Source organism: Bombus vosnesenskii, unplaced genomic scaffold (genome assembly GCF_011952255.1).
Source record: "Bombus vosnesenskii isolate JDL3184/JDL3185 unplaced genomic scaffold, Bvos_JDL3184-5_v1.1 scf7180000013270, whole genome shotgun sequence".
Taxonomy (NCBI): Eukaryota; Metazoa; Arthropoda; class Insecta; order Hymenoptera; family Apidae; genus Bombus; species Bombus vosnesenskii.
This window is the reverse complement of record NW_022882928.1, coordinates 962362-987720: the sequence shown is the minus strand read 5'-3', so window position 1 is coordinate 987720 and position 25359 is coordinate 962362. Positions and strand designations below refer to the sequence as shown.

Here is a 25359-nt window from a genome sequence, read left to right as displayed (position 1 = left end):
TTTTTTTTATTTTTTATTCTTTTTTTTTTTTTTGCTTTATTCGAAGCGTTTAGTTGCCTCAATATTCAATATTCAATAAATCAATATTTTACTTAGCCAACGCGTGTTCGCCCTACCATCGGCACGCAGTGTGCGAAAAATTGGGCTCTGTATCACGGATTACGTGTATGAGCCATCGCTGTGCCTCGCAACCACCACCACTCTCCTCTGTTTTCCGTCAAACTTTCCGATAACTAATTCCATTAACCTGGTATAACGAGGCTGTAACTCGGGATTCGAAGGTGTCTGTTGGAAGGGCCGATTCCGGCAAAAAGATCGATCCATCTCTCTTAAGAGGTGATTGATTCGACGTTGAAATCCAGTATCGCGAAGCTTTACCTTAATTTTAATTTTTAAATCGTTGCGATCCATTCTCGGGTCAACACACACGCGGACCGTTTAATAAACCTCGAACGTGACGGAGAAGCACGCGAATCCCGATTCGAAATGGTAAAACGACGATCGAGTCCACGGCCACTTTCTCCATCGATTGGGGCCGTCACTGGAACGAGTTTCTTCACGGCGATGTCCACTCTCGTAGCCCGAGTGTCTCTCGCGTTCTTCCCATCGTAAATTCGACGTGCCGCCGTAAGGACGCGACGGTTTTATCCACGTTCAGGTGAGAGACGAACTCGTATGGCCGCGATTCCCTTGGACTTTCACGCGCGAGGTGGCCGCGACGCGTGGGCGTCCAACAGTTTTACGTTTATGGCGTGGCAGCGGTCGGAGCGCTTCTAATTGCCGAGCTTGCTACCGAAACCGCCAATAGGATCCGTAGAGCGGAAGTCGTAGCATCGAACGTCGGAAGAGGCGACCATAAACTGTAGTTTCTATGCAAACGACACGCGCAATGTGCCACTAAAGGCGCCGTATCGACTCCGCTTGTTCCCCGACGTTTGTTCGTCGCGCGCGCGTGAACCAACGCCGAGAGAAATCCGATGAAAATTCGCGGCAATTAACGTTGAAAGTTTTCCACCAGATTCTCAACCAGGTCGCCGAACACGGTCGGCCAAGTAATCGAACGGTCATCCCTCGGATTGGTCATTGCGACAGCGTTTTCTAATCGGCGACTGTTTGCTACGAAATCGACTTTCCCCGTTCTCCGCTACAGCCGTTTTTCATCTCTTTTTTTCTTCTTTTTTCTCACATCCATGTGAATTTTGCAGAATTGTTGCAAATATTCCACGAGAGCGATCGCAGTGACGCTTGGACGAAGCGAAAGCTCGGCGATCAACAGGGTGGCTTCGGGGGAAACGCGTCCCGAGAGATCTCGAAGGGAGATGGTAAACGAAGGGAAATGGTGAACGAGGGGGAGGAACGAAGGGAAACAAAACAGCGGAGAAGAGCAGAGGAGAACGATCGACGAATTCGTAGGAACCTTTTAGTCCCGGCGGGCCACGCCAGAACAGATTATCCATCCATTATTTTGGGGTGCTTACCGAGGGAGCGCATCGCAGATCGAGAGAGGGTCGGACTCGATGGAAAGATGTGGACGGTGAGCCGCGAAAATCCGTGTGGCGGCGCTAGAACGGTCAAGTTTTCGAAAGGACACGCGGCGGATAGATTTTAAACGCGTACGCCGCAGTCTCGTTATATTCCGGTGTGCTGCGCTCGATTCGTTTCCGTCGGTCGAAAGGATGTAATTAATATCGTCGCCCGGCTTTCGAATTTGCGACTGCGCGCAGTCCGTCTCGCTCTGGGCCGCTCGCCCTCTCGTTTCAGCCCGCGGCTTGCCTCCCTCTCGCTCTCTGTATCTCGCTCCGCCACCCTCCCGTGGGGGTGGCTCTCGTCGCCGAGGTTCGAGCCTCTCAGTCGTGCCGAGAACCCGCTTCGTTGCGGGATCACCTCCTCTCTCGGTGAGCTTACCTTTGGCATTCGCGTTCGCCAACACTTTCGTCGCGACAACAACCGCTCTGACCGGCCGATCGCGTGGCCCTCGACAGCTCGCTGGACTCGTGAATCTCTGGAAACCTCGTGTTCCGTTGTTGCATCGTTCGATTACGATCGCCGATAAACACGGTTTCGATTTCGTTCCGCGAGACCCATCGCGCGACGAGATGTTGGAAATCCCGGGGACAGGTTCGACTGGCGTAATTTGACGCGACTTTCGACCGAACCATATCTGCCGTTCGTTCGTACCAGCGAACCAGAGACTGTGCAGCGGCGTGGAAAGCGCCCCTGTTACCAAAACAGAGCGTAGTGGCCTGGAGTTTGTTAGGTGGGAACTCGACTGTGGCGATTTCGCGGATCCACGCCTCTCTGTTCCGGGTTAACGAAGACAGCCTGGCAAAGCGGTAGATAAAGCTAGCGGGGATCTTGCGCGACCTTTTTCCGACGGACGAGGAGCGAGCGTGGAAGAGAAAAAGTGACCGATCGATCCCAGTAATAAGGGAACTTTGCTTTGGGAGCGGTAGCGGCCCGGAGGGACGGTGGTGAATCCGTGGAAAAAGGATCTCGCCACCCTAAGGAGAAGAAAGTGGACGACCCTTCGTGGAGCTCGCGCTCCTTCCCCGTCTGCGAAACTCTTTTGAGGAGAAAGAACGATCCTCTCGGGAAACCGCTGAAGCGCATCGGAGAACCGTAAGAGACCGTTATCGAAGAGACCGGGAGCGTCGAAGAGCAAACGAGTAGCTTTGCCTTTCTTCTTTCCCTTTTACCTTTAAGGGATCAAATCGCCTGATCGTCCGTCGTCGTCGCCGATCTCTCACGATTTTCGTCCTCGCTCGCAGCCGATCGCGGGGCCCGTCGAACGGTGAATTCGATCGATCCAGTTCGGATCGTTGAGATTTCGACGTACAACTCGCACGACATTCGAGGCACGCCGTACGTAGCGCACAGTGGGTAATTAAAGATACGATTAATGGCCCGACAATTAAATATAATTAACTCGAGCGACAGGATACGCGGTGTTCGGCTGCCAATTAGCGCATTAGCGCCTTATCGAACATCGACCGATCGTCTGGCCACGTTGCATCCTCTCGACGCAATAAAATCGCCGTAGTCGACGGACCAGCCTAGAGTTAGACGAACGGGCAAGAAGAAAGGGAAGGGATTGGCGAGAGGTAGCGAGATCTGCTTTCGATCAGCGGATCCAGTGGAACGACGATCGAGCTACCGCGTAACGAGGATCGATTAACGGGTCTGACAGCTGCACGCGTTTCTCTCGACCGTTGTCCCATGTAAAAGCAACGACGATTCGTACGAACCTTCGACGATCAACCTGGAGATCGTCGAGCCAAGATAGAAATCTTGGAGAATGGAACGCGTCTGATCCGCTGTGCAAAGTCGGCGAAGGTTTTCTGTTCCGAGTCGAGGAAGAAAGAAACGCGACGAGAATAGCGGAACGAGTTAGGGGAAGACCTTGAATCTTGGAGAAGTTCAAAGTAAAGGAACGAAGAGACACTTTCGGAAAACGAACCGGATTACGTGGTCGAGAATAGAGGGAAGGGAACCCGCTGTCCGTCGCTGGTTTTCCGTGGAAACGTCGGCAACCCTGAACTTGACGGTTGCACGCACGTTGTTCACCGAACGATACGTCGCGAGATCCCATAGAGAACGAAGGAAAGTCAGCCAAGGGGAAAAGTGGACACGCCAACTGTCACAGCGAAGAATGCTGGCAGCGCAATCGTGACAAACGGGGCTTCCGTCCAGGATCGAAAGGTAAGTCGCTGCGACGTACGTACTTTATTAGCGGACAAGATTGGCTGTAGGCGCGCACCATAGCCATGCCGAGAGAAGAATCGGAAAAGGAAGGGGGAATGGGACGGGGAACAGACTCTCACGGGAAATGCCGGCGAAGCCCGAAGCAAAAATTTCTTTATGCGCTAGCTGGCTGACTTGGCGACCTTTCGCTCGTCTCCGAGGAATTTCTCGGTCTATTACTTTCTAACCCTCGACGACCGTCAGACTTTCCAGAGTATCGCCCCCGTAATAGCTCTGCGTTATTCTTTCCTTTAACCCGAGCCGTATCTCGCATTTCATCCTGCAATTTAACCATTCTCGCGTGTTCTTTGAAGTTGGACGAACCCCGTTGATTGCTCTTCGGAATTGCACGGGAGGTTAGTCTTTTCCCTTCTCCTATTTTTTCTTCTTCTTTTCTATTTCATTTTTTTATTTCGAAATTAACAAGACACAAGGAGAGCCGCGGTCATTCGACGATCGAATATACACGCAGGACGTGATGCGAAACGGCGATGCACCGCGTATAACGTTTATAGGCAAGTAACCACCTAAGCGCTAACCGTGTCTAACGCAGCTTAACTTGGATGATCAAACGAAAACTTCCCGCGCAGCGAAGTTGTCGGTAATTAATAATTTCGAGAACATCAAACCAGGGAGTACTTTCGTATTTACAATATATCTCCGACTAATTCGTATTCCACGGGGACCGGGACTCTCTCTCGGTTATGGGTACTTTCCAGGAAATACGTTTGCGTTTCGCTCTTCAAACAGGTTTGATTTTCCCCGCTCCTCGTCTTGCGCTTCGTCTTCCCACGCGACCAACTTATTCCCAAGAGAATTATTCTTAGCAAATTATTCCGTTTACTCGTATCGTTAAGCTCGATGATCGCGAGAGGCTGATGCCTCTCGAATCAAGTTTAACTCCCCTGACCGATCTCCTGCGGCAACGACGATTAATTATTTCGTCACCGATGTCGCTCTAAAGAGGTTATCGAATCTCCCTCGAGTACTTAGTAACTTTACGCTGGTGGCGCGAAGAGGGTGGCTTTAGCCGGTCGTAAAGCCGTAGAGAGGCTCAGATTTTGCGAGTCGGTCTGGCAATTCCGGTGCACCTGCGTCCGTCGTGCGCCGCCGGGGGGGCCAGACAGGGAAAACACTAGATACCAGGCGCGCAACAGAGAAACAGAGAGCGAGAGGCAGAGAGGCAAAGACCACGAGGAAACGGTTCGAGCGCATTATTAAGGACCTCGTGTCTTCGCTCATTACGCCATCCGAGAAAACCGCGCCGTACGTTCTGGCTTATCTCCATTAGGCGGACCCGAATTACGTAGATATCGTATGGTTTAAGTGCGTGCGGACGAGCACCGACATAAATACTTGTCCGTCCCCGATGAGACCGGGTTCGCGGCACCCAGACCGTACGCGGAAACTTTGTAGAACTGTAGCGTGATAAAGGGCGACGATTAAAGACGTCTTTAAACGTATTTCGATCGGGCAACTTTAACGAGAACGGTCGCTCTGATTGCCGCCGGGGGAAACGTCGTGGAATTCGTTAAGGTATCTCGTAACGATCGTGTTCGAAAGATTCGGTATCCTCGTGATATTACGGTTCAGCGACGCGACACTGAGCAACGCGACGAAATCAAATGGAAATACAGCTCGATGAAAAGGAAGGAAGAAAGAGACGCGTGGCGAACGACAAGGGAACGCGTAGCTTTGCCAAAGAACTCGGTACTCGTTAGAGCGCTCGATAATTGTTTATCCGTGCGGCTGTCAGCGTGATGGCGTGGCCGGCAACTGCAAAATAATTAATTAGAAGTCACCCAAAGCGCGTGCCGCGTTCCACGGCAGCCCGTTCGATTTGGATAATGCGTTTCCCGTGGCGTGATTCCGCCGCTGCTTTCCGCAAACCGTGCAATTTTTCGAGACACTCGACCGGCAGAAATTAATTTCGCGATAGACATGACAGACACAAAGCGGTGTGCAGCTTGCGCCAGACTAATTAGCAGACAAACGATAATCGAACGCGATTTCACTCGCGTTTTGCGTATCGTCTTTATTTGCGGCACGTAATGCTACTATAAATTATTTGAATCCGGCGCTCGGTTTTACACCTTCCAACGTAAACGCTTACGTACGCATTGGCGTTAATTAACCGACGCGTCCTATTTTCGTCGGATCTTTCTCGGAATCGATTCACACTTTCGAACGTATTTGCGTAACGCGCTCGTTAATATTCGAATTTTCCCGCGCGGGTAAATAGGAGACAGCGACACCCACGCGAGTCCTTCGCACACGAGGGGAACGATCGCTTAAAATTCCGTGGCCGTGTAAAGAAGCATGTAAATAGGCTCGTCGCGTGTGACTTACTAATTCTCGGCTCACGGTTCCATCAAAACACCACTCTGTTGCGATATCGAACACGATCTGCCGACACTGCGCGTATTTTCCCTTCCGGCTCACCTATTCGCTCTGGTCCCGTCGACGCTAAATTCATCAAATTTTTCATCGTCGGCTCGCCACGGATTGCAGGGAAAATCTGAGAAATAAACGGTTTCCACTTAAGCGCGGCCATCCAAGTGTCCGCTGGTTGTTACTCGGCTCGCTCGGCCGTTGATCCGCCCCGAGGTCGCGGCAAGGTGTAAAGACGCTCTTAATCAAAAGCTTCCCACCTCTGATATTAGTCAACGTCATCCGAGCTTCCTACCGTTGCCGTCGTAATTTCATACTGCCTCCGTGGACTCTCCGCGAGTTCAAACGCTAAGTTACCGCATAAATCATTGCTTTATCGCGCATCCTTCTCGTCAACGGTTTTTTAACGCGCCGTCGAAAGAAACGAATTAATTAGATATCCGCGTAACGGCGAATATAATGGGACACGCGGTGCTTCTGATCGTACTTCCATCCGCGCCGTTAAAGAAAATTCGCTTACGGAGGGAAAACGAGTCTCTTCGGGCTTCACGGAGAGATTTCACGGTAGCTCGCGTCCCCGAGACACGATAACGATCGCTGTTCGAACGACACGCTATCGGGCTTCGATTTCAACCGGCAGAATAACCGAGCTCGCGGGAAACGCTCCTGGCGGAACGCCATGGCGAGCAAAATGAATATTGGCGGAATCGTGTATATGGCAATATCCACTAACGATATCCACTTGTAAGAGGTGGAAGTTAGGTCGCGCGAACGAATTACGTTGAAAATTCCAGCTACCGCGTATCTGGCGAAGCGGCAGCAAATTCCTTGACAGAGAAAATTCCCGAAAAAGAGGATCGGCATGAGCGGGCATTCGTTCGAAAAGGAGGAGAAAGAAAAGTAGAAAAACGAACAGGAAAGAAGTAATTTGGGCTGTTGATTTTCGATTTCGGACAGCGTGCAATTAAATATCCCGCGATGGAAAGCAGCGTGGCGTCTGCCATTAGCGGAGAACCAGTCGCGGAATATATCCGCTAGAACGAGCGGCGAGCCAACGTACGAAAGGGAAGCCCGACGGAAAAATGGGAGGGAACGATGGCCCGGAAGCGACCCAGTTCTTGCTGCGTGGCGCGTCAGATAAATTGGATCCGAGCAGTTTTATCGTAAAACGCTCCTTCCCTGTTCTATCGACGGTGCCGCGATGGCCCGGTCATCACCGAGAAAACTTTAACTTCGGATCTCGAGGCTGGCTCGTCTGGTCGCGACAGCCTAGCAGCGATCTCCTTTGCCTCTCCGCTCCCTTCACCCTTCCTCTTTACGAGTCAACTTTCCTCGCCTTTATTCTTCCTTTCCGCCATCGTTTTCCTCGCTCTTGGCGATTCGCCGACCACGTTCCTTCCATCTTTCTTTCTTCCATACACTCGGACGCGTTCCTTCGCAGACTCTCTTTCGTCGCTCGACTCGCGCGATCGTTTCACGCCCCCGCCGCCCTCCACTTCCAACGACCAGTACAAATCGACTGTCCTAATTCTCGCCACCGTTGATCGCGTTTCGTCTAACAAACCAAGACTTGCGAGCTTGTTTTCGAGCTACTCTCTACCGGCTTCGGATAAAATATCGTCGTGTTTATTTTCGCGATCACGCGCGAGTTGGCCGCTATGATTCGCGCGTGTATATCGTGTTCGAAGGCGACCGCCTGTCTCCTTGTAAAATAGGAGGTCGAGCTGCGCTGCTGGCTGATTCTCGTTGGTAAAGGCCGCGCGTTAATCCAGCGCTAAGTATTATTTAGTGGCGGCGGCCGGTGACAAGTCGATTTAATTTATATCTCGCGCGGGGGCGGTCGCTCGCAGGAATACACGACGTCTCACGAAACATCCACGCGCGGCGGACCAACGTTTACGAGCTCGTCACGTCTCAAAGACGCCTTTGGAGGCGTTCCAACACCTCATCGTTCGGAGGTCAAAACCCTCGCTTTTATATCGCGATCGAGTCGGCAGGCACGAGGGAGAATCGGAAATTGTGCACGTCCCCCTGCGTTTAAATTATCCTTGATCATCTACCGAAACGCCAGAGACAAGAAATACAGCGGCGTCTGTTTCGCGAATTTCATTTCAAGCCCACTGTATTTTTCTCTTTCTTTTTATGAATTTTTACGCTCGTAAGAAAAGGCCACTGCCGAACGCTGGAGAATCAGCAGCTGCCACCAGACAGAACCTTGCGTTTACGGCGTTAGTTTTTGCGGGTCGATGGACGCTCCCGAACAGATCGCCGCACGCTTCCCGGTAATTATGCAAATAGCGTATCGATTACCGGTTAAATCGCGAACAAAAATAATGCGAATCCACGGTCGTCTCGTGGTCGCTTATCTCTTGATTCGTACCGAATCGACTACAACGTTGCTGTCGGATACGCGGAATTCTTTAAACGATGCGTTGGAAATTAGCGTGCGGACATTAGCGAGATTCGTGATATATCCGTGAACGTCGGCTGGAAACATAACGAAATGAAACACGTAGTTGCAACGGTTCGTTCTCTCCAACTTCCCTTTCGGACAACGTGTAATTTTCGAGGCATGGAAATGTTTTATAATATTATGACATAGACAAAGGCAACGAGGGGTAAGCTGAACGATCGAAACGGCGAAAAAGGTAGGTTCAACCTCCGCAATCAAACAACGATCACGCCCCTTAATGACCGAGTGACTGCTGTTACTCCTTCGTTCGTTTTGGGGGTGGCTCGTGGCACGGGGTTGAAACAGCTGCGAGTGACACCCCCCACTTGTACACATCTCGTCCTGCCGTTATTTTCTCTGTCTCTCTCGCTCTCCACAACCCTCTCTCCTCGTTTCTCTCTAACTTTTGCCGCTGTCAGAGCAACGCGAGACCCCAACTCGCCGACACCGCTATGCATAATTGCTGCGTCCACCACTATGCCTAACCCTCGCGGTAGAAATTTGCATTATCGGTGCGCCCCGTACTTGAGAGGGCGGGACGATGGATCCTCCGAGCAATCATTAAGAAATCAATCACACGCGGGCCGATTTTATCGCCACCATGAACGTCGTGTTCGCTGTAAACTCCGGCACTCTTCTTTTAAACGGGTTCGGATATTTTTATAGCCTCGTAAATCATAGAACGAAATTTCACGCGACCTTGAACTTGCAGTGGCTCAGTAAGCAACGAAAACCTTGCTTAGCTTGGATCGACTTTCAATCGAAAACGCGACTTGCGTATTTCTCATTTCGATGGAAAATCTAAAGTTTCGCGTTGCTTCAAGCTAAGCAACGGGCATTTCGTTGCCAGCAGCTCTTAGCGTTCTTAAGTATTTTGTTTGAAATTTACTTTAACTAAAAAATAAGACAATTTGAATAAATAAAGGAGGAAAGAAATTCGCGTAAATACCAGTTTTATTTACACAATTTTTGTATTTTGTAATTTTTAAGTGTACGATATACTTTGAAACAATTTCCAGGATGCAATCCTGGTTTTCTTTCGCGCGTTTCACGAAAGAAATGTGGGACTGAATGAACGTCGAGTGGCACTCGACAAAGGAGCTGCTGAGATAAAAATTGATGTCGAGTCGTACTCGACATAGGAGTGTAAAGGGTTAATGAACAAGCAAACGGCGGTCTGCGATAACACGATACGGTTCTCGCGCAGCGATTTGCGTTACGGTTCACGTTGCACCGTTAGCTCGCTGACAAATCGCTAGCGAGCGGATGTATAGGAAACCGGATTTCGAAAAGAAGCGGAGCCACGATGTTCTCGGGGGAAGCAGCTTATTCGAAAGCAAGCAGCAGTTCCATGGACTGCGCCGAAAACTTTCGTAATACTCGAGCGAGTGCCGGACCGAGATTACGAACGTTATTTATTTCTCGTCTGTCCGTCCTTTGCAATCGGACCCCTCGAGATTTAAGTCGAAGACGCTCGGTCTCTCACCGTGGGACGGTCTTTGTTGGACGATCGAATGGCGGGCAAGGAATCGGAACGAGGGAAACTCGGAGCGATCGCGTCGGAAGCGCGAACACGAGTGTAGAAAGTAAAGATGAATTCGGCACGACATCGTCGAACGCGATCGCGCAAAGACGATGGTATTTATGGAAATTGTCTGTGCGATCGTATTATCCAAGCACTGGCTTCTTCACTACTATGTTCCACACTTGTGAAAATGACTCGTTATCTCGATATATACTTCTGACTTTCTAGTTTTTCGTTAAGAACGCGCGTCTTGTGCTTCCGCGGCCATTTAATCCGCTGCTAACTCGACTTGCGACATCGTAACCTCGTCTTGGACGATCGAGTTTCTTTCGCTCGACTCGAAATCACCAGTTGCTTCGACGGATTCAGCGTTTCCTCGCATTCACACGCACGAAAGGATCGAAAAACTCGAGCCTGTAGAAGCGCAACGCGCGCAAGCACTTTGATCCGCGATAATAATAGTGTTTTCCCAAACAGGTCACGAAACTATTCGAAAGGGGTGAACTTTTTTTTTTAGCGGCAGAGCCCCCGCGCAACGCAAACGAAATCGAATTAAAAAGGAGTAATAACATTTGCCGCGGTCGTTAGGAGCAGTGCAAGACCGACATCTGTCGCTCGATGGGGGTCCGGTGAAACGTGGAGCGCGTCGATATACCCATAGATTAGACGCCTACGTTACAGTGCCTCCCCCATAGTTGCGCGATATCGTGGAAGCTATGCAGTGGCACCGTAGGGTAGCGCGGTCGAACGAAATGAAACTGATATGTATGGAAATCACTCGCATCTCTATGTATGAGCTGGAAACGTTACGTTACCGTATATAATACACAATTTTATATGTTTACACGCGTGTGTGTGTCGAACCGGGCATCCGCTCTGTTATAGTCGACGTTTTAATCGATCGATAAAATCGACTGGCTGAGGGAAACGGGTCGTCTAGCCGAACACGGTAGCTGCAAGCCTTTCGCTGCCGCTGGATCAACAAGTTCATCCTGCGCTTATTTTCTCAGCTCTGGAAAAACACGGAAATAATACGGTTCTCGGTGTGACAAGTTGATTCGAAGATCTAGCAAGTTCAACATGGAATCGCGAGAAGTTCCACGCTGCGGTTTCGGGGCTAGGAACCGAGGCGTTTTTGTTCCCGGAGAACTTTCCACGCTTTCTTGCGAGAAACGTGGCCGCGAGAAGCGACCACGGTGTTCGTTGCAACCTTTGGCACGGATTTTGAAAAATATTTCCTAGGCAAATTCGACCTCCGTCGAGAGGATCGATTTATCGCGCTGCATAAGCGAACGAGAAACGCAGAGAGACAGAGGAGCAGACAGAGGTGGGATTCGCCGATTGCCACGCCGGTCGTGTATGTACAAGCGGCGGGACGCGAACAATCGCGCACAAATCACCCGTAACCATCGCGCGCGTGGCCATCAACCATCCTGGCTTGCAAAGCCGCGATGGATCCTTGCATCGCGGATCTTTTGTCCGCGGACAATCCCGTCGATTCCCGGTCCCATGTACCCTCTCGGTAGCGTGTAAACGCGACAGGAGTGGCGCTTTCATCGCTCCAATTCGCGTGCTGGAATTTCAGTCTGCCGCCATAAATCAAACGCTGATTATTTCCGCGGCCGGTGTTCCGTGTGTGTTTTCGTTTTGCCGTGTGTATCCGCACGGCGTTCGGAAATCGCTTCCGTTAGGAGATTCGCCACTTTACGACGTTCCGTAAAACGCTTACGAGGTCGTTCCTGTTATGCATGCGATATCCCTGTTTTCCTTACGACACTGTTGCGATTCGATGGAATGGACGCGCGTATGCGTTCGCGGAATTCAACGTATCAACGGGTCTGTTTGCGCACCAACCGACAAGGATTTCTACGGGCCAGTTTCGAAGTTGCGCAAGATTGTGCGAGTTACGTTGTTTGGTCACCTCCCGCCAAGAATCTGCAAACGGTCGACTGAAATCTAGAAGACGCGATAGCGTTATTTGCGTTACGATAGCTGCCGCAGCAGCTGAATATATATACATACTTCTAGCGTTACGTATAATGCGACTATTTAGCTGGCGTAATTAACCGAGTATGTAGGGAAAATCTATCCGGCTCACTCTGCTCGCTTGTATACGTTTTGGGGTTACGGGGAAATGGACGAGGAACGGGAACGGAGCGGAGCGGAAGAGGCGGCGGTCGAAAAAAAGCCGAAACAATTTCGTCGATGGAGCGTGTGTAACGTATTGCATACGTTCCCATGCCTTTCCTGGTAGGATCGGTAAATAACTTTCCCGTTACTCTCGCTGCTTTAGGCAACTAACGAACGTGAAATTAACCGCGGCCACCCGGTAACCTGGGAAATAATCAAAGTAACGACGCTTGAATGCTCGAAATCGCATCGTCGTACGCCTCTTCCTCGTCGCCGACGTCCGTGGTATACACACGCTCGTCCAGACAGTAATTATCGACCTCGTCAAAGAGTCCCTTTAACGCGGTGGTACGCGCAATTAAGTGACATAAGCGACGCCGGCATCCCCGGGTCCGCGCGCTCCGGTCGATCCTCTTTTTAATCCCGCCGGGTGGTCCTTCACGACGTATTAAGAGATATCAAAGCCGCTAAATGATTTCCCCTCTACGCCACTGCCTTCCTACCCTCGAATTTTCGTATTTATCTTTGCAATTTTCCTTCTCCTTATCTTCCCTCTCGTTTCCCTCTTCTTCGCCTTTTTCTTTCATCGCGATCAGACGAATCCTGTCGTAAAAGGGTATAAAAAAGAAAGGATATACGGTCGGCTTGCCGAAATATCCTGGCATTCTTCTTGCTTTTACAGTCTCGAAACGACTGTAATCTCGCGTAGATGTGTAAAACCGTCTATCCAAAGTAAACACTGGTAGGCAGTGGATCGATGTTTCGTCGACAGGCTGCGATATCCCTATCGAGGCGAGGCGACGCGTATTCGCCTCGCTCCGTAAATATTGCTCGTGAGCCAAACGATTACGAGTTATCGGTTAGACAGGTCGCGGTGTCGACTATCGCCGTCTCGACGCAACGGTTCCCGGTAGTCCAATCGTTTATCACAGTTGCTACACATGAGCGCAACTTTGTTATCGGAGTGCAAACGCGCGCGTGTCGCGATATCCGATCGTTCCTCGAGGTGTTACGCTCCCGTTGCATTCCGATCTGGCCGTGTCGCTTCGAGCCGATCGTCCACCATCCGACCAGGATGACGTAATCTCGGTCCGTGCGTTATCGGAACATCGGGTCAGAATTTGTTACGTTGAACTCTGCCCTCCTCCATCGCTCTCTTTTTTCTCTGACCGGAGCTATTCGAGCGTGTCTCTTGTAACTTTCTGTTCCGATCTGTGGCGATTGGAATTACGGTTGGAGAACGAGTGCAATCGTTAGATAGTCGACGAACAGAAACAGGATCAAAGTGGGAAGAATACGGTTCGCATGGAAACTGCTTCGTTACGAAGGCGTCGAGGCTGGCGAACCCCACGACGCACTTTTCTTCTGGTCTGGCGAACAAACAGCTTAAATAAACGCACGTGATTGGATCCGATGTATGCGCATCTGGCTACTGAACGACAGGGGAAACAACCCGCTTCTTTTTTTTTTCTTCCTTCCCACCGAAGGAACACGCCCCGTTGGCCCGCTTTTTCCACCCCCTTGGAGTAGTCTGGAGTAGGGCACTCGGAAGCACGCGGCTTCTTTCATGCGCAAATTCGCTCACGGTGTGCCGCGACTCTCGGCATCCCCCTTTTAAAATTACTGCCGCCGACTGTGTCGCGCGATCACATTAGATTACCCATCCCTTCCGCGAGCCGCCACCCCTCAGTTGGCGCGGGCTTGCAACCGGGTCGTTTGTGCGCCGAACAAAACTACTTTGTACATGGATACACGTAGTTGCTGCGAATCGCGGCAGCTGGGTAGACGGAGGACAAAATTCCCTCTGGCTCCTCCTTTTCCTCTTCCTATTCCGAGAGGGCGCGATCGCAAATTAACGAAATACGAGCATTAGCGCAGATTGTCTTTATTTTTGCTGACGTCCGCTGCTCGGTTGAGGGGACTACGACAAATTCACGAAACTTTGGACCGCTCTAAGCCGGATAATGGCTCTAGATTTTCGCCAAGATCGTAGGACAGTGTAGCGAAATTTTCCTCGATCTTGGTTTCAATTTCGACTGGCAAATGCCACGTGACAAAGAATTTCGTCATTTTTCGAACGCGCGAAATCACCGGTCTCTTGACGCGAAACATGCGCGCCAGGGTGACGCGTGTCGTTGACTGAAAGGCAGAATAACATTGGATTACCCATCCCCATCGACGACGCCCTGCTGGCAGCCCCGTACTTTTTACACCCTCTTCAACTCGCCAACCACCCCGGAGCAGGCACCCCGGCGACCAAACGCGCGCGTGCAACGTCCATGTTTCTTGTGGCGCGTCGTGAACGAGCGCAGCAAAGGGAAAACAATCTTTGGCGGAAAACAGCGCGTCGAATAATTTATCGGTGGTGGGCTGAAGTTGCAGGGTGTACGAGCAGGGGCCACGACCATCTTGTTATCTATCACCCCGGATTCGCCCTGCTCTTTCTCCGTGTACCCTGTCTGCTACAGGCCTCTGCAAACCAACCGCCAGCGTATGTTCTCGGCCTGACAACTTGCCAGCTGCTGGTCCGAATTTTCCACGGAGAAAGTATTTCTTCTCGGTGCGCGGTAATTTTCGGAAACTTTGCAGGCGACTCGGGCAACCCGCCACTTTTATGTTGGCGAACTATAGCGGGGAAAAAGTTGTCGGGCAGCGAGCGATAAGCAAAACGAGGAGCTACGAACAGAGTTGGTGCAGGATTTTAATTCGGCCGGTAAACGAATGGATTTGGTTTTCGCGCGAGCTAAAAACCACGTTCGTACGTTTTTAATCCGAGTAAAAATTTGAGGACGTCGCGCAACTGGATTTGCTGTCGTTCTTCCAGTTGGCCGATGGCACGTCGTTTTAGAGGCGGTCTGTAATCGATGTTGCAGGCGTGAAGTTAGGTAGCGCGGTCGACTAGCGGCATTAACTTTCCGCGTAGGGTTATTTACCACAAGAGTTTGTGAGTCAGAGGGCGAAAGGGCGCGGAAAGAGAAACAGCGGGAACCGACGTAAACGGGAGAATAGAAGAGTGAAACGGCGATGGAAGATGAAACGAAATGGAAGACGGTAGAGAAAGACAGAGAATAGAAGGGTAGGTTGGTGTCGACGGTGTGCATTCCTCGATCTAGTTTCCTCTGGGGACTGGAAGGTAGGGTGGAGCGATATCGTGCAACAGAACTAATCAACGCGAGGCAAGAACGATTTCTCTCTCGTTCACCCCTGTCGTTTCGAATAAAAAATAGTTCCGACCGATAATATCGCTCTCGGGAAGATAGACTTTTTTCAGTTTCTCCCTCGGTTCTCGTCCCCTCCTCCAACGGTCTGTTTATTCTTCCAACCCGATACGGGCAAGCTGCGAATTCCCCGAAGCACTGAAACGACTCGTCTTAAAGCCGCTCGAATATTTTCACCTTTCGGATTAACCTGTCCGAGAGAACGAAGATTCTCGAGACTGATTAATCGGCCCCGTTGTCTGCCATCAGACGTCGTTCCTTCGCTCTCCGATGAACCCTCCACGCGCTGCATACCCTTAGCCACATCGCTTTCGAAAGCAGACTCCGCGATCAAAAGTTCCATCGCGTCGCGTTAACTAGGAAATTCGCTCGAAATGACGGCACGCGAATACGGGTCCAACTGGAAATCGATTTTTTATTGCCACTCGATCATCGTGTAGACGATTGAAGTGGGTCGCTGGGTCGAAACTTCCTGCTGGTTCTCTCCATCGGCCTTTCTCTCTCTCTCTCTCTCTTCTCTCCTATCCTTCCTATCCCTCTCGTCACTCGTTTAACTGACACATCGGCGTGCTTCTCTCGTTCACACGCTAATTCGTGACTCAGTCGGGCAATTAATCAAGTTCATTCGCATGGCGCTCGACTCCGCCGCTGCAGGTTTGGTTAAGTTCGTCGTTGCAACGGACGCGCAGTAACTCGACGATAACTTGGGCTCTCGTGGATGGAAGTGCCCCCAGGAACCAAGCAAAGCGTGGAAAACATCAAAAATGTTGCGTTCACGCGCGCTACTTCGCAGATACTTTGCCAAACAACTTCCTCTGCGTACTCGTACTTCCTCTTCGAGATCCTGCCTTGCCACTTATTTATTTTCATTCTTAATTATAGCAGCTTTTTAAGCACGAAGCGCTTTTGAATTTTCCAGATATCCGTCCAATGGTGAACTTTTTAATCTTTCGGTGTAATTCAGGTTTGAAGGAGGGAAAAATCGAAGAGACGCGCAGCGTAAGAAGTTAATACGAGGATCGTGTAAACAGGGTCGTAAAGTTGTTTGCTCGTGGAGATCTTCGAAACGACGTAAGTCGAGAGGTACACATATAAGTGGAACACGATGAAATAAATCAACGTTCAAACGTGTGTAAGAAGTCTGGCGCTAGGATACTAACAAAAAGTATGTCGTACAGAAACCAGTAACGAACAGAAACAGTTGTGTCCGGCGTTACAAAGATGGAACGAAGAGGATGATTGGAGTTAGGCCGGGGAGCAAGGGCCACGAATTACGAGGCCATAGGTAGCGGTGGAGCGTATATGAATGACGTGGCTGATCTCTGACATCGGTAACGTAGCTTTAGAGACACTGCAGACATCAGCTGCTGTTTCTTAAACATCGTTCAACATGTCAGCGTGAACACGCGTTCCTGCACCCGTGCACGCGTTCCGAGAATTCGACGGACCTGCTACACGACAGGCGACAGTCGATTAATCGATTCACCGTGACCTCCCACAACGTTTCTTCCGTTATCGACGTTTCACATTGGCTCGATTCAACCATCGACATTACTCTGATTCTCCTATTTTATCGTCGCAGCTGTAAGTATACGAGTTTCCTTTCGAATCTTCCGTGAACTTTGCGCAATCAAGAGACCGATACTTCGGCACGATAACTTTGTCGTTCGAAAAATTAAGCTTTTCTCCGATAACTCTACATCTCGTTTTTCGCATCCGGGAATTTCCATGCTCTTGGACGAGTCTGTGGTGGAGAGCGACGTTGATCGGTTTGATTACCGAGAGATTCAGCGAGGAATCGAGTGACCTAGCAACAGTTGGATACCTTTTTATCGCGAAAATTGTCGTATCGATGCGCAACACGGTGGTCGTTAAGATGATTCGCGTTAGTCCTCGTAATGCACGCATCCATTAACAGAACGATGCATATAATCGATGCTCTATCGAGGCTCGTTCGTATCGATACGATGGCCGAGAGACGGGAAGTCGATAGCGACGAGCTCGCGACACGCCAGGTAATTTAATCGTTTAAAAAGTTTCTCCTCGATCTCGAAGGAATTTTCTCGCGGCTTTGACGTAGCGCCGTCGAGACCGCCCGAGCCTGTCTCCTTAAATATTTGTCGATAAATCGAGAGAAAAGCCTGACAGGAAATTTTCCGCGTTCCTCGTTGTTTCGAAACAGCCCGATACTCGGTCGCGACAACCGAGTTTACCAGACATTTTCACGGAAAGGTACAAGTTTTACGAACGAGTCGAACGGATCGATCGTCGTAATTATTTGGTAGAAGCTTTGGCAAACAAACGAGCGTTCGTTGGGAGAAAAGCGAAGGAAAAGCGAACAACGAGCAGCGACTGCGGCAAGTAAGTAACCCGTAACTCGGGTGAGAGTGAAAAAGTTGGAGCGCCGTTAAAAATAACGTGGTCCTTCCTGGCCTGGCTGCCCGGCAAAACTATTGCCGCTCTTCATTCTGAGATTCCACGGGAACCGATTGGTCGACGACTAAATATACCAAGCCGCCGCGAGTATAAATATTTATAAAATAGCGCTGGCAGATGCTGGCTGGTTTTAGTTACGGCACTGGACTCGCTTTCCACGCGTCTCTCGTATAGTTATTACCACTGGCCGTCCTTATATTGGACATGTCGTGGATCACGACCCGCGTCGCCAATTTCTCATTCACGGGCGAACGCGTAAACTACACGGAAAACCTCTACGGTGTATAGAAAGTAAACGCGAAGTTTGAAATATGAAAAGGGGCGGAGGTCCGCTATTCAATTTCATCGTGGTCTTTTTATCGAAGCGGCAACTTTCCCAAAACAACTTGTCCACTCTTGGTCGACTTAGTCCCGTTCTCGTAGACTCGATGCAACCTGAACGTCCGGGATAACCAGGAGAACAGCTATCTGTTAGCGTTACCGTTGTCGCCGGTGCCGTTGCTTTTGGATGCTGTTTTATCGTGGGTGTGTGTACTCATTAATAATTTATGTTGGAGTAACCGTTACGTGTACCGGACGTGCCGTGTTCCGTCCTGACTTTACCCACGCAAATGCCGGAGCATCGGTGTACACGAATTTCAGATGAGAATTTCAACCGGCAGCCAGTAATTTTTCTTATCCAACAAACGGAGGTTATAGTCGATGGCAGACGTGGCTTCCAGCTGGGGAGCCACGAATTTGTTGCACGAATTTCCGAATAATTCAGAGACCGTTCTTTGTTCCAGTTTCTTAGTTCGTTTTACTTTTAGCTCGTTTTACATTTAGTTTTACTTCGTCGTGATCCAAGATGTTCGATGATAAGTTTCGAGGCTTAGGTTCGCGATGACGAAGCACAAGTACGAAACTTGTACGACACACTTATACCGCCTATTTCTTGCTAATTCTCTAATCAGCGTGACTAATCTCTCCAGTAGGTTTCAACTGGTTTCACTACGATCTCTTTTTTCAACAAAACGCCAGCTATCTTTCATCAACGAGCATCGCTTCATCGAAGGTCCGATCAGTTTTCGTTGTAGCATGACGAACGAAGTTTTTAGTCGAATGTATAATGCATTGCTCTGTGGTGTACTTTCCTTTCCAAAATAACCGCCGATTCTTCCGGATTCCGTCGTTCAATTCCGCGAACGTTTCCGCGCGATTTATTCGCACGCGGTTTCATCGGTCTTTCGGAGGCCTATATTTCATTTTTAATATCACGCGTATGGTTTGCGGCGATATATTTCAACACCGGCCGACCATCGCGTGGTGGAATCGCCCTTCGGATCAACCCGATTCCCGATCGCTTCATCCGCCAGTCGATTCGTTCCGACTCATTATCGATCGATACTTTCATCGCAGCTGTGTACTTCTATTTTTTCCGCTTCTCTGCTTCGGCACAGAAGCGATCCATCTCGTAAAAAAATGAGTAAATAATTACATAGGCAGTGTGCGTAATCACCTGTCACGCAACACAACGTTAAATTTCGTGGGAACGATAATTCGTAGGCGTGAAACGGCATAATCGCGCGTAATTAAGTGGTTTGCTTCTTAGCACGCTTTCTTGGACCATCGGTTCGTCGTTTCGGACACTCGTCAGCGAACATTTGCGTTTCTCCATGGAACGAGCTCACCCGTTTATTTGGTTTGCTCGCGAACGTTACACCAAGTACGTAACAGTGTGTGTACTTACACGACAACGTGTACGCGTTGTTCACGTATATGCGTGGAAAATGTAACAGCCAACGTTTGCCCGGTGCTTCGAATAACGAGCTGGCAGCTGGTGCTGCACGGAATCGATAAACACCGCGGCGAAAAGTCGCGATTGCTACGCGAAAACGCGGGCGTCTGCGATTAAGGTGTAGGTGCGATGTCGTGAAAATTCTCTGTTGGAAATCGATGAATGGTCTTCGGCAGTGGCAGCGTGTGATTATGACGTAACGAAGCTCGATTCCCCGGCAAAACACACTGCAACTCGCTTCTTCGTTTCCGCCTTTCGATCGAACCGCTCGCGACAATTGCCGCCAGGTAATTTTCAGCGCGTCGATTTCCCCCGATCCATGGCGGGAACAACGCAATTAACTTTGCGGGACTTTGTTGTTCCGAGAAATGTCTGTCACCGAGATCGCGAAGGTGGACGATTCAGCAACTGTCCGAGTCCATGGGGACGCTGATTTTCTTAATTAAAATCGCGAGACTGCCAAAGACGCGAGATCTTTTCATTTTCAAGTAAGAAGCGAACTTTTATCTCGTGAGAAACGGTAAATTACCGCTTGCTTCGACACAACCCGGATTCGAGTGTTTGCGACTTTCGCCGATCGTAAATCCGCGAGAATCTGCTGCGGCACGGCAATCGGATGAAATTAATGCTCGACAGAATAATTCCCGTGAATTTTTTTTTCTCTTTATGCTCGCCGCCCGGCGAACTTCCAACGCGAAGATCCTTTTTGTTCGAACTTAATCCCGGCACCGACCGGAGAAGGGAAGTTTTCTTCCTCCGGCTGCAGCCACCCCCGGTTGCAGAGAGAACCTTCGGAGACTTTAAATTTCGACTTCGCCAGCGCCAACGACCGAGAGTCGAGCGTTCAAACTTTTCATCCCTGAACCATTACTGGATTTCGAGCACAGTTTAATCTCGTCGTTTACGTGGAATAATCGCGAGACGCCTCGAGGATGTGCATTAAAAGTCATACTTTCCCCCTTGGAATTCCTCATCCTTGCCGGTCTTCCTCGAGTGCTTCGTCGTTTACGATCCTTCGGCTCTGTGCGTAATTTCGCCGAGGCGAGGCAAAACATAACAATCGAAATTTCAATATTTCGATAACTCGTACGATATGCGATCACCGACTACCTGCAGCGATTCAGCGATACTAATTTCCCCCGCGAGGAAACATCGCGACAAACATCCGCGCAAACGCAACTAGCAGCAGGCATAGGCGATTTTACGTGACACAGGACCGCCGTGTGCCCAACGAATTCGAAATTGGCGAAACCAAAGGCGAATCGCGGCTCCAAGCTTTCGACGTCTTCGTTTACTAGTTTTCCATGTTGACGTAATAAGAAGAGGGGTGAACGATCGGGGAACGTGGAAGGAAAAAAAAAAAGAAAAAGAAACACGTGATTCGAGTAATCTCGTTATTTTCAGTCGAACGGCACCGTAGCGAACCACGGACGAACGAAAGTTATTTCGCCGGTTACGACGTCCGTGAAAACCAGACTCGGTTAAATGGAAGCGTAATTGACTATGAAAAACAGCATCCATGGAAAATCGAGTGGATCTCTGCGGGGCTGGCTCGGTGTCGATTCGGTTTCGCCCGCTACGTCAAAGAATCGCGTTCCATTTTCTCGATCACCGGATCGTCCCTCCCTCGAGCTTTCGAATTCCAGCAAGGAAATGGCGCGATATTCGATTATCCGTGGAAAATTCGGCGTGATTGCAAGCTGACCGGAACAATGGCAATATTTATCGAGGCGCGCGATACGCTGCAACGTTTACAACGATAACGACGGTGCATTGTGTTATAATAATACATGCTGATGCATAGACGAGAGATAATGAAGGGCGAAAACAAAGACTCGTTCTACTTTTTCAGAGCGTTCTGTTGGACGTTACGACCCGCATGTCGGCGTTCGTTCTCGTCCAAAATTATCGACTCGTTCGACCGGCCGCAAAATTCTCATCCGCGAATTATCCGCAAAGGTGGCGCGTATTGATATGACTCCCCGATGCGACACTGGGCGCAATTAATCTAATGCACGAACGAATATCGGCGTTGCGCGCCAACGATACGAGTGACAATGACCGGTCCGCGGAACGGATAAGCCTGCAACTGTACCGTTTGTACTTCCGTACGACCGCACCCTGGCCGATCGCTTTGTGAAAGCTATCCATACGCATCCGTGATCAAGGTATCAGCGACGATTTTATCCGACGAAAATCTATGCCGAGGACACGCTGCTCGATTCCCACTCGCCACCCATTCGCCCACTCACCCAGTGGCGTGCACGGCTGAGCCACCCAATGCTGCCAGTAGCCGGCCACCCTTCTCTGTTCAACGAGTTTAATCGCGTCCTCTGGCGCGCAGAATCGTATAATTTTCATGGAACAGCTTCCGCGTTATTTGAACTACTTCAAGCCGCGTCACTGGCTGGCCTTTGTTCACTCGATACGGAAAATTCGATACTTTTGGCGATTGGAATCGAACGTTGGGAAAATTGCTCGCTGCCTTTACCCTGTCACCGTGGCGCGGCTAAATTGCTCTTCGATTAATAAAATATATGTCGACGAGTATTCGAGTGGGTGAAAAATTGCAGTGGCCGCGGTGAATATGGAGATATGGGCCGTAATATGTACGGCGTTTGACGTTTGCTCTAAGCTTGGCGATTTCTAGATTTCGCCGCGGTCGAGCAAGGAATCGATCTGTTATTAATTTTAACCGATATTTTCGATAACAATACGAACAACGAGGCTCGTGCCAATTCCCAGCCGCGCTCTTTCATTTTTCTCGCTGTTGTTTTAATCAAACTCAAACGTCGCTTTTTATAATGGAAAACAATTCCTTTTGGAACACCAGGCCGACGCTTTTTTCATTAAAATTGCACGTAACTGATCCAATCGACGGCCGTATGTAGATCGTTCTTGTTTCAACAATTCAACATATACACCATAATCTCGACTTGAATTTCTCGTTTAGATTGTACGTAGCATCGTCAAAGTCTCTTTCTTCGTCGACGTTTACAACTATAAATAGATATCTGTCAGCGAACGAGTAATAAATTCACGATTATGAGCAGCGTTTCGTCGAAACGAGGGGTAAAGTTTGCGACGGTACGTTGCACGACTCCGCTCTCCCCATGAAATTAATTTCTATTTTGCTGGTTGCAGCGGCACTAAAATGAGCCAAATTTGCCGAGCGTAGCCTGCGGCTGCGTCACGACCTGCCTACAGACGAGTGGCGAGTTTGATTTTTATCAAGTGTATCGAGCACAAACGGAGAGCCCGAGGCAGCGAGCCACCGATAGTCCCCGTGCGGCTAATGGTTTCGCGTGCGAGCCAAAAGAGGAGTAGCGACAGGATGTGGCTGAAGCCAGCGAAAAATCGCCAGGACCAGAATGAAATTGCCGAGTGCAACCTGCTACGAAGCCACCGCATCGCATGAAAATCGAACGTTGTTCGTTCTGCCAATGTCGCAGATGCGTGCACTGTACACCGGCCTCGTATATGTATCGTATATTATAGATATGTGCGTAGCGCGTATATGAACATTTGGTCCAGGCAACAAAAAGGCAAGTCAAAAAACTCTCGAAGCGGAACAGGCTTGCAACTCGATCTCTCTGTTTTTGTTTCCTCGTTGGCCCGGAAAATTCAACGTGACACACTGAAACTCAGCGAACGCTCGCATTCCAAATACCGATCCTTGCAATCGGAAATAATACACTCGCGAGTCTTTTTTCCCTGAAGGATACGCGTTGTCTCGTCGTCTAAAAATTCTTCGATGTTTCGAAGGGAATATGGAACGAGGATGAGAGACTGGGTGACAAAGAAAACTTTAATATCCGTCAAAATGCAGCGCGATAACATCGTGACCGGCGAAACGTTCCGATCGAATCAGACGCGGTCCGTTCAAACTGAAAGATGCGCGATATCGTGAAGCGAAGTTTTTCCTCGCGACGAGACAGAGATTTATTTCGAACGGACGACCGTACGAAGAAATTCGTTGGTGAATCGCGGCGAAATGAGAAGAAGCAAGATCGAGAGAAACGCGTTAGGTCCTGGAAGAAGAGATTCCTTTAACGCGTTTTCTCTGGCTCCCGTCAGCTTTATCGCTTCGAAGAATCGTAGCACCGTGTATGAAGGCTCGATGCAGTCAAGGGAACACCTACGCTGCTATCCAATCTCGCGTTAGTGGATTCGGCTTGTTTCGCGCTGCGATATGTTTCGAGAAGAAGGAACATCTGGCAAATAAAGCTGGTTGTTGCGCGATTGTATCGTCTCCGGACCATCCTTCAGAATAAAGTGGACCGTTTAAACGCTTCCATTCGATCTTCCCTCTTTCAGCTTTCCTCTTTCGTTTCCACTTTGTAGCGTGGTCGCAGACCGTCCTAACCGTTGTTGGAATTTCGCAACAATGTCGCACCGTCACGCTCCTAAGCCGTCAAAATGCGAGACGTCTGGACCAAGTTGCAAAGAGTTTTGACATCTCGCAACTTCGCCACGATATCGCGCAAAGTTACAAGATGCTCTGGGGCATAACGAAATCTCACAATTGCGTTCCACGTACACACGACGCGGTATGTCTCGACGTTGCAAACTACCCTAGGACAGTGTTAACAGTGTACGTTGACATCTATTTTCCTCGATGTATAGTTTATAGCTTTCCGATGCGATTCCATTCGCGGAGAATATCTTTTAATTTCATTAGAAAGCCGATAATAGATGCGCGTAGGTCGAAAATCGGTCGATTTCACACGGCTTTTAAATCATTCGCAGCGTCGTATCCGCTCGGGAAATCAGCAGCCGCCGGTGCTGCTTGTTTCTGTCGGGATTTTACGTATGTCGTTGTCGCTATCGGCGCTCGCACATCTCGAAAATCCGAACACGCGCACGGCGCAACGGCACGGCGTTAACGCGGATATTAATGTAACCGTGTTCGTGCTTGCAGGCCACTCGCGTCCCTATATAATATTCGGGACTGACAGTAAGTGCTAACTCGTCGCCATTTCCTCGGCACCGACCGTGCGGCGAACGACCACTATTCTCGAGCTACGAGTTGCAACTTTCTCTCTTGCTCACTCATAGTCGGTTCCGTCGCGTTTTCATCCGCGCCACGTCGTGTTTCCGGTATCGCAAAAAGAGAAAGAGCTGTCGCGACACCAACCGAAACACCACCGCGTTCGCTCGCTGCCGACACTAATTCTGTAACGAAACTGTTTGCACCTCCCTGCGAGCTTCCTTCCATCGCTGCCGCCAGTTACAACCTTGTCTCCGCGTAAATTTAGTCGTTCGTTCGTTTTGATAGTTCGGAATTGCCCTCTTTCCGAGTCGAGACGTCGCTCAAGTTACCACCTTCCCTTGGCCATTGTTATTCAGAAAGCGAAAAATGTACGTGAAATGGGAAAAAAATTTTGCTCTCGCGTAGATTCGTCTATTTTGCGTTCGTAAAAATCATGGACGAGTGAAATAGGCGCGTTCGCGTACGTCGCGAGTTCGTTTCATACTCGAGTTGCCGTATTCTCAATTATGTGAATTTTTCGTTTGCTTGGAACTCTGTCGCGTTGGCTTCATTTCGGTCAATTTTACGGGTCTTTCAGCGCGACGCTCGACTCGAATCAGCGCGTGCACCCGGTTTAGCTGCAAAATTGAAATTAACGATGGAAAAAGCTTGCATGAAAATGCGTCTGAAAAACGAGCAGCAGTCCGGTTCGAGTTT

The 25359-nt window shown here is 49.7% G+C and overlaps 1 protein-coding gene across 3 annotated transcripts in view; it reads left to right on the top strand.

Moving 5' to 3' along the window:
* The first annotated feature begins 1827 nt into the window (after window positions 1-1827).
* The window catches only part of LOC117230934, a 229330-nt gene continuing 205798 nt past the window's right edge, over window positions 1828-25359 (top strand). For all 3 annotated transcript variants that reach the window (XM_033488868.1, XM_033488864.1, XM_033488865.1), the window contains exon 1: window positions 1828-3699. The gene's annotated coding sequence lies outside the window, so the exon portion shown is untranslated. The remainder of the gene's footprint in view (window positions 3700-25359) is intronic.